Source organism: Hipposideros armiger, unplaced genomic scaffold (assembly GCF_001890085.2).
Source record: "Hipposideros armiger isolate ML-2016 unplaced genomic scaffold, ASM189008v1 scaffold_275, whole genome shotgun sequence".
NCBI lineage: Eukaryota > Metazoa > Chordata > Mammalia > Chiroptera > Hipposideridae > Hipposideros > Hipposideros armiger.
This window is the reverse complement of record NW_017731625.1, coordinates 2,102,804-2,112,105: the sequence shown is the minus strand read 5'-3', so window position 1 is coordinate 2,112,105 and position 9,302 is coordinate 2,102,804. Positions and strand designations below refer to the sequence as shown.

At 44.8% G+C, this 9,302-nt stretch overlaps 1 protein-coding gene across 1 annotated transcript in view; it reads right to left on the bottom strand.

Annotated features, from left to right (window-relative positions):
- Positions 1-9,302, bottom strand: part of LOC109390645 (zinc finger protein 14-like) — a 33,856-nt gene that overhangs the window by 23,602 nt on the left and 952 nt on the right. The gene's annotated exons all lie outside the window — the stretch shown is intronic.

Here is a 9,302-nt window from a genome sequence, read left to right as displayed (position 1 = left end):
AACTTGGGCCAGTGAAGCAACGTCTTCCACAACTAGACTGAAGAACAAAACGACAGCAAATTGTCTGTTCCCCTTCCCCCAATTCCCCAGCACTGTTCCCATCCCCCGAATTCCCCAATAAAAATCTTTTAAAAAAAAGAAAACAATACCATTTACAGTAGCAAACCCCTCAAAATGAAACACTTAGGTATAAATCTAACAAGATTTGTACAGTCTTTATAAGCAAAACTACAAAAATCTGATGAAAGAAATCAAAGAACTAAATAAACGGGTAGTCTGGTCATGGATTTTCAAGATATCAATTCTTCCCAACTTGATGTATAGATGCAACACGGTCCCAACTGAAACCCCATCAAGTTATTTTGTGCATTACTGAGAAATTGATTTCAAAGCTTCTGCACAAAAGAAACAAGCCTAATCAGCCAACACAGTATCGGAGAAGACAAAATCAGACGACTGACACTAGATGACTTGAAGATTTACTGTTAAGGTACAGTGATCAAGAGTGTGGTGCTGATGAAAGAACAGGCAAACAGATGAATGCAACAGGGCAGAGCACCGAGAAACAGACCCACACAAATACAGTCTCAAATACACTGATCTCTGACAAAACAGCAGAGATGGTCTTGTCAACAAATGGTGTTGTAACAGCTGGATGTCACATGGCAAAGTGGATCTAGACACCTTAACACCGTAACTGAAAGTAACTCAAATGGATGAGAGACCTAAATGTAAAATGCAAGACGTTTACTCCTAGACGATAACTTAGGCGACAATCTAGGTGACCTTGGGTTTGGGGATGACTTTTTAGATAAAACAGCACAAGCACAATCTGTGAAGGAAATCACTGATATGTTGGACATCATTAGAATTAAAAACTGCTCTGCAAAAGGCACTGTCAAGAGAATTGAGAAGCCACAGACTGAAGGAAAGATTTGCAAAAGACATACCTGAAAAAGGACTGTTTGCAAAATATACAAACACCCCTTAACATTCAACAATAAGAAAATCAATGACCCCATTACGAAATGGGGAAGAGATTGGAATAGACACCTTACCAAAAACGATAGGCGACAAGTGAGCATGTAAAAAGATGCTCAACAGCACATTGTTAAGGATAGTAAAATGTGATTGCGACCACGTGCCTATGAGAACGGCCCACACCCAGGACACCAACACCAGCGAGTGCTGGCGAGCACATAGAGCAGCAGGAACTTGCTGTCAGTGCTGCTGGGGATGGTCGTGGTCAGCCACTTTAGAAAGAGTTCGGCGGTTCTGTACACACACACACTCTGGCCACACAACTTGGCTATCTTGCTCCTTGCTTTTACCCAGAGTTGTTCACTTATGTTCTCACAAGACCTGCATGCACATGCACATATTTATAGCAGCTTATTCATAACTGCCAAAACTTGGAAGCCACCAAGATGTCCTTCAGTGTGTAACTAGATAAACTGTGCTACCTTCCAATGGTGGGATATTACTCAGTGCTAAGAACTGCGCTAACAAGCCACAAAAAGACATGACTGAACTTGAAATGCACATTACTAAGAGAAAGATGCCAAGTGAAAAGACTGTGCTGTATGAATCCAGCGCTATGAGATTCTAGAAAAGGCAGAACAATGGGGACCCATGGTTGCTGTTAGGGCAGAGGGAGGGATGTATGAGTGCAGCCCAGGCGACTTCCAGGGCACTGAAAGTGTTCTGCATGACACTGTAATGGTGGGTGCATGTCCTGATGTATTTGTAGATGCACACCGAATGGACAACCGCAAGAGTGAACCCTGACGTCGTTTACCTTGATGTGTCCATGGAGGTTCGCTTGTAGTAAAGCCACCACTCCAGTGTGGGTGTAGATGGTGGGGAGGCTGTGCACATGTGCAGCCAGGGGCTCTGCGGAAAATCTGGACCTTCCTCTCAATTTTGCTGCCAACCTAACTGCTCTTTCAAACCCCCCAAAGAAATGTTACACATAGTATTCTGAAGGGAGCAGAGTACAGATCGGCAAGGAGTTACCTGTACACAAATGTTCACAGAGGTACTATTCACAACAGCCAAAAGGTGGAAGCAGATCAAATGCCCATCAACTCATCAAAGGATAAACAAAGTTTGATATTCCACACAATAGGTATTAGGCAGCCATTAAAAGAAGTGAAGTACTGGGCCGACTGAGTGGCGCGTTGGTTAAGAGCTGGCTTGGGATGCCAGAGGGCCCCGGTTTGGATCCCATATATGAGGGCCAGTGACACTGCCCTCTACAGCTAAGATGCTGAACAACAGCTCAGCCTGGAGCTGGGCTGCCGTGAGTCGCTGGCGACGGTGTAGACTGCAGCCTCTGCTGTAGTGGGTTGCCATGGTCTACAGTGTGTAGCCAGCAGCCAGCGTGAGCAGCCAGTAGCCGCCGTGAGTGGCCGTCCAGAAGCCTGCGACTGATATGCCTCACCTGGGAAGAGCGCAATGATGGTGCCAACTTGGGCCAGCAAAGCAACATCCTCCCCAACTAGACTGAAGAACAAAAGGACAGCAACTTGTCTGTTCCCCTTCCCCCAATTCCCCATCTCCCAATTCCCCAATTAAAAAAAAAAGAAGTGAAGTACTGATGCCTGCTACAATGTAAGTGGTCTCTGAGACATCCTGCTACATGAAAGAGGCCAGTCAAAGAAGCCACACGTTATGATGTCATCCATAGGAAATGTCCATAACAGGGAAATCTGTAGAGACATAGAGCTGGGGTAAGGAGCTGTGGGGAAATTGGAGAGTGATAGCTAAATGCTTTGGGATTTCCTTGTGAAATAATGAAAAGGTCCTAAAATTGCTTGGGATGTTGTTTGCACATTTCTGTGAATACACCAAAAACCACTGAAATGTACAATTTGGATGAGTGAGTTGCATGTTAGGTACGTTGTCAATCGAGCTGCTTAAAAAATATAAATATCAGGATGTTCACTGTCTTACTGGGAAAAAAATGTTGGTACAAAACAAGAATGCCCATTACCTCACCTCCATTCAATATTCTACCAGGTCCTGGGCCACCAGAAAACAAATTTACAAGAACTATAAAAGGAAAACCTGTCTTCATGCATACCTCTGAGGACTGTGCATAGAAATCTCCAACATAATAAAAAGGATATCCTACGATAAGATGTTTAGTAAGATGCCAAGATCAAATCTCAATATAAATAGTCCTGCTGTATGTTAACTACTTAATAGCAACATTGAGTTGAAAACTCAAGTTAAAATATCTAATACATGTGATGCTAAAATCCATAGGTATATAAATACTTAGTCTAGTGAAGGATATAAAAAAGATCTCAGTGATGAAATTCAGACTTCATTGAGTAATATCAAAGAATGAAAGAAGTGGAAAGATGGCACATTCTTAGGATAATTCTGCCAGCAAAAGGTCACATCTCTCAAGGCTGACTTACAGTCTTTGCAAAATCCCATTATATCTCCAAATGAGACTTTTTAGGACTTAACAAAAACTGTTTTCCAAACCTACTAAGAATAACAAATATCTAAAAACAGCCCAAATTTTCAGCAGAACAAGGTGAAGGCATGCGTTATGAGAGGGCAAAGACGTAAACATCATGGTATTAGTCCAGACATTGGGTATGAGCAAGAGGGTGAACTTATAAGCCAGTGGGGAGCAATGGGTGTCTCTGTGCAGAAACCAGAAATCATTAAAACACAGCAGTTTCTGGATGCTGCACAGGGGAGAGTTAACTGATGACATTGTAAGTGGAGGAGGGACCTTGGCTTTGTGAGGGAGAGAGGAACCTAGGATTTTCAGGATTGAACTCCAGACCTAGGAAGAGCTAGACTGTGGGCAGGGCCCTGGCCTGTCACAGAGCTTTCCATTCAGCATGGAGCCACTGCATCCCATGAACCGCAAGGTCCCACCACTTTATTAAAATCTCTGGTAATTATTTCATGAACCAGCTGAGGGAAGGACCACACCTTATCTTAGCAGCTCCCACTGCTTTAAAGCAGGCCTACCACTCACTGGGTTTGTTTGGTTCTGGAGCCAACATGCTGTACCTACCCATCACCCACTATGAATGGGGCAACAGAAGATTCTAGAATATTCCCCACGCGGTAAGCACAGGCAAACAGTGGCCCTCCCCAGCCTCCTCCTCAACGGGGTGGACCCTCATGCCTCCAGGAGTCCAGGAGCCAGGATGAGGGCCGTAAGGTGTCCCTGAGCACCTGTAGGGAACTGTCCTCCCAGCACTTCATGCCATCAGGGTGTCATACTGGCCACTCCTAGGGCGCTGCTGGAGTCCAGGCTCTCCCAGTCCTTCAGCAGCCGTGATCCTGGGGTCCTGCAGGTCACACCCCACAGCTCACTACCCAGAGGCCTCCTCCCTGAGAACTGGCACAGACAGGACAGAGACGACACTCGTTTTCGGGCACTTTCCACCTGAGGAAGCTCTTATGCATCCTGGACACAGATGACACTCAGGATATGCCTGGAATGTGCGACTCCATGCAGATGCAGTGTGTGAAGGTCCCGTCTCCTGGGAGCTGTGAGGCTGATGAGCACTTGGCTGTGGACTATGTATGCATTGGGCAGCCAGGGAGGGGATGTCTCCCAGAGAGGTTATTGTGTGTCAGTATAGAGTACCTTAAAGCCACCATCAAGGTCACTAGCAGTGGAACCAAGAAATGGAAATGGTACAGTCCCATCATAGGACACTCGGGAACAACAAAAGTGAGTGGGCCATCATTCTATGGGAAGGTACAGAACTGTGAACAATAGACACTGACACACAATCAGACATCTGGTGTGATGTGACATGCACTCAAAAGAAAATGTGCAGAAATGAATCCACTGACTTTGGGGTGCACACACATGTAATCCACCCGGAGAGGAGGCCTGTCTGGGGAGTCACTTCAAGTGGGATTTGTGGTGTGAGGCCTGGTCCAGGTCTGGCCTGGCTGTTCGTACAGGACTGTCACTTCAGGTTGTGTAGGTGGCTGCACAGTTGCTTGTGCACTGTCTACATACACTGTACTGTACAGTTAAACACGATGAAACCAGGTATAATTTATCATAATACCATCCTAAAGGAACTGAATAGATGAAAAACAAGATGTGTCCTAGTCCAGGGGTGTTCCCACCACGACCCTGAGCAGGTGAGGATGGGCGGGACCCTGTAGAGTCTGAGGAAGAACACGTGGGGAAGACATGTTCACTGGAGAACATCCAATAATGAAACGAAAGACCCTTTCCCAACAGTAGGTAAAACACGGAGTCTCATTACCTCTCCTCGTAGAGATCCCACCCAGCATCACCAGAAAAGAACCACATAAGAATTATGGAAAAAAACAAATTGCCCATATTCACAACTCAAAGTATAAATATAGAAGATCCATGAAGAACAAGAATAGGCAGAAAATACCTCTAGTGAGTTTTCAGAATACTAAGGTGATATAAAAGCAAATCACAGTTCACTTGGAATCACTAGCAACAGCAGTTAAAAGACACTTTTGAAAATAACCTAGCTGATTAAAACTAATTTTATTGATAAATTTTTATTTATTACAAATTACCTTAGAGTCCTAAAATTTGTCTGTGATACAACACACACACACACACACACACACTCAGAAACACACAGTGCTCTCTGCACCCCGGTTCCTGACAAGAGGTTCCTAAAACCCCTGTGATTTCCTAACTCATAAGAGCACTAAGAGCATCTTTTGTTCTAATGAGGTGACTCTGGGTGGCCACCAGAAGGACCCAGCCAACATTAGAAGGGTGGACAGTTCAGGTGTAATCACATCCATCAGGGAGGGCAGACGGTTGGGAAATGGAGGTAATAACTGATCATACCTATGTGAAGAAGATGGAAGAAGATGCAGAAAACCCCAGTAGAACAAGGATCAGGGCTTCCAGGTGGTTGGACAAATCCACACAAGGAGGGTGACACACCCCAGTGCCACAGGGACAGAGGTGTGTACACTCAGGTTCCCCCACCCACCCACTTGTCCCCAACCTCAGGCAGGCTCTGTATCTTTTCATCTGGATGTTCCCTGCATCCTTGTTCTTCTCCTTTAATGAACTGGTGAACATGAGTCAATGTTTCCTGAGTTTTGTGAACTGCTCTAGTAATGAATCCAAGAGGGAGTCATGGGAACCTCGAGTTGTAGCCAAGTCCCACAGAAGCTGTGGGTACCTGGGGACATGGTACCTGTGACTGGCATCTGAACTGAAGGACAGTCCTTTGGGACTGAGTCCTTTGCCTGTGGGGTCTGACACTACCTCCAGGTAGGTGATGTCAGAATTGAGTTAGACTGTAGGACCCCTGGCTGGTGTCACAGCACTGCTTGTGGGGGAAAGGCATGTGTATCTGGTGACCAAAAGGGTCAGAAGGTAAAGGAAGTAAAGGAGAAAGACACCGGAGGAGAACTGCAGGTTTCTCCAATAGGAAGTCTAATGAAAGATATAAAATGATCTTAATGAAAAATTATGAAAATCTGAATGACGTCACAGTACAAAGAAACAAATAGAAAGATGGCACATGTTCTCTGAAAGGAAACTCGTGCCACCATGAACTCTCCCAAATACATGTAGAATTTTAATAAAACAACATTACATCCAAAACCAGGTTGGGTTTTTTTTTGTTCATTTCTGAATTTATAAAACTACTTCTAAAAACTAAAAGGAAAGCAAATGTCTAAGAATAGCCATGTTCTCTACAGAACCAGATGGAAGAACTTCCTCGTATCACACCAAGACATGAAGTCACAACAGTGACTCGGACAACTCAGCACAGCAGGAGGGACCCATGGATAAGAATGGGAGTCTGTGACAGGACCATCTGTGGGGCATGAATCTCTCCCAGACCAGGCACTGCCCTGGGGTGGGGACGACGGACATATGGGGGATGAGGAATGGTTAGCCACAGGAAACAGTGAATGTCCTTGTCATCAATTTCATGTAAAACAACCAACCTGACGCTGATTTAAATGTAGAACACTTTAAGAACCAGTTAGAGTCAAGTGTCTATGACTTCCTAGTACAGAGTTTTCTTATATAAGGAAAAAAGAATAAGCTACAAAGGACAAAATGGATAAATTAAACTATAAACATTAAGAGTCCATTCACCAGCACAGAGTAAAGAGAGTGAAAAGATAACCACACTCCAGAGAAAATGTGCACAGTGTCTGCACATGAAAAGGGATTCCTGCCCCAAGTACCTCAGAAAACACCAGAAATCAGTGAACATGCAAGTGACTCAAAGGGAACCAAAGTAAGAAAATATTTCACAGAAGATGAAACACCACATGGTCTGGCTCAGTGGTGGTCAGTAACAACCATGTGACCACAAGGAGATCCTGGCTCACATACTATGTGGACAAATACTAAGGTAGGTGATTCTAACTGCTGGAAACCATGTTGAAGATGTGAACACATAGAAATGACAGGTGTGTGTGTGGGGGGGGGGAGAGGGGGGTGAATTCACACCCTCCACCATCATTTTCTAGTAAATGTAAATTTGTCCATAATCTGCAACCCACAATTTGTCTGTTTCGTGTATAAACTTTTTTTTTTTTTGGTGAACAGTGTTTTTTTTCCAGGACCCATCAGCTCCAAGTCAAGTAGTTGTTTCAATCTAGTTGTGGAAGATGCAGCTCAGTGGCCCATGTGGGGATCAAACCGGCAACTTTGGCGTTATGAGCACTGCACTCTAAGTAATTGAGCTAACTGGCCACCCCTTTAGTGTATAAACTTAAGATGCAATTTGCACTTGGAGATAAACCCCAGAATACCTGTAGTAGCCTTGCTGACTAATCAAAAATACACTTGACAGGATGCAGGCCACACAGCACTGTAATGGATGAGTAAATAGGGGGACCGAGCCTCAGACACCAGCATGTGCTACACAGACGGGGGTTGAGAATCACAGAGAGGCCTCTATGTGACATTATTGGTGTACTGCTGTAATAGTAATTTATGGGAAATGTATGAGACAAAATCCACACACTGGTGGGTGATGAATAAGAAGTGACAAAGGTATGAAAAATAACAGGACAGACATCACCCTGGCCATGGCAGAGAAATGAGACCTGGCAGAAGCACCCAGAAGATGGGGGTGCTAACAACTGCCCAGGACCTACCTGTTCACTTAGGCAGTAAGGCCACAGGTGTTTGTATTATTATTATTATTATTATTATTATTATTATTAAAGTTTGAATGTAAAAATCAAACCAATGGGTTAGAAACAGCCCAAGGCAACCACAGTACAGCTCAGAGTACAAACCCCTCAGCCCACGTGCAGGTGGGTCCCTCTTCCCAGGCTCTGTGGCTTCTCTCAGCACCACCAGCTCCTTCTGGGTGGCTCTGGGGATTGGAGGCCACCTACAGGAGGAGGTGCCCAAGACCCCACTGCACTTGCCTCACGTCCCACACAGGACCTACTTTGGGCGCAGCTTGTCCTCTCTCAGGTGATGCACCTGCTTCAAGGACTGTGGGTCATTTAGATGAGACAGTGACTGTCCCAGTGTGTGAACGAAACCCCACAAAATCACTGCTTTCACATGTGTTTAAGTTAAAGTGGAGGAGGATATTCTAGAGCACTTTTATGGTTGAAATAACTGGAAACTGCTTATCATTTTCAGAAAACAGCTGTCAGTTCATTATTATCATCATGATACCAAATTGTAAATCAAACAATCAGAAATTAACATGTGTCAGTTTCACTGGTCACATTCGATCTAAGAAGTTGAATTAATCTTCGATGACCAGCTATTAACAGGCAGTGGGACAGGCTTAGACAGTGTCACAAACGCTGCACCCTGAATGGAAGAATCACAACCATTTTTATGAATATTGTAATCCATCTCTTCACCCACCTCACATCAAGTTGTGGAACTGCGTGCATCTATCTTGCAATTGTACTGGAAGAGAAAACATTTTCTGTAATTGTGTCACTTTTCCTCAGCAGGATCTCTGGTTCAGCCCCGTATTATAACAGGGTTGAGCAGGACAGACAAAGACCTAAGACCCTTACCGCTCTCACTAAGGAGAAGAAAGGTGACAAAAGGAATTCAGTCCTTTTACATCAGCCGAAACCGGAGGCTGGAATGAGGGAAAGCTCTCAGTGCAGAGCTGGACACATAGGAGGCTGCTCTCAGTGTCAGGAGACAATGTTGAATCCTCTGAGCCCTGGGCTCCTGGAATCCTTGATGGAGTTGAAAGGAATCCTCCCTCCCATATCCATTTGTTCTGGAAAAGGGAACTCTGCAAGAACCTCCTTCCCCTTGTTTATCCAGGACAAGGCTGGACACCCCC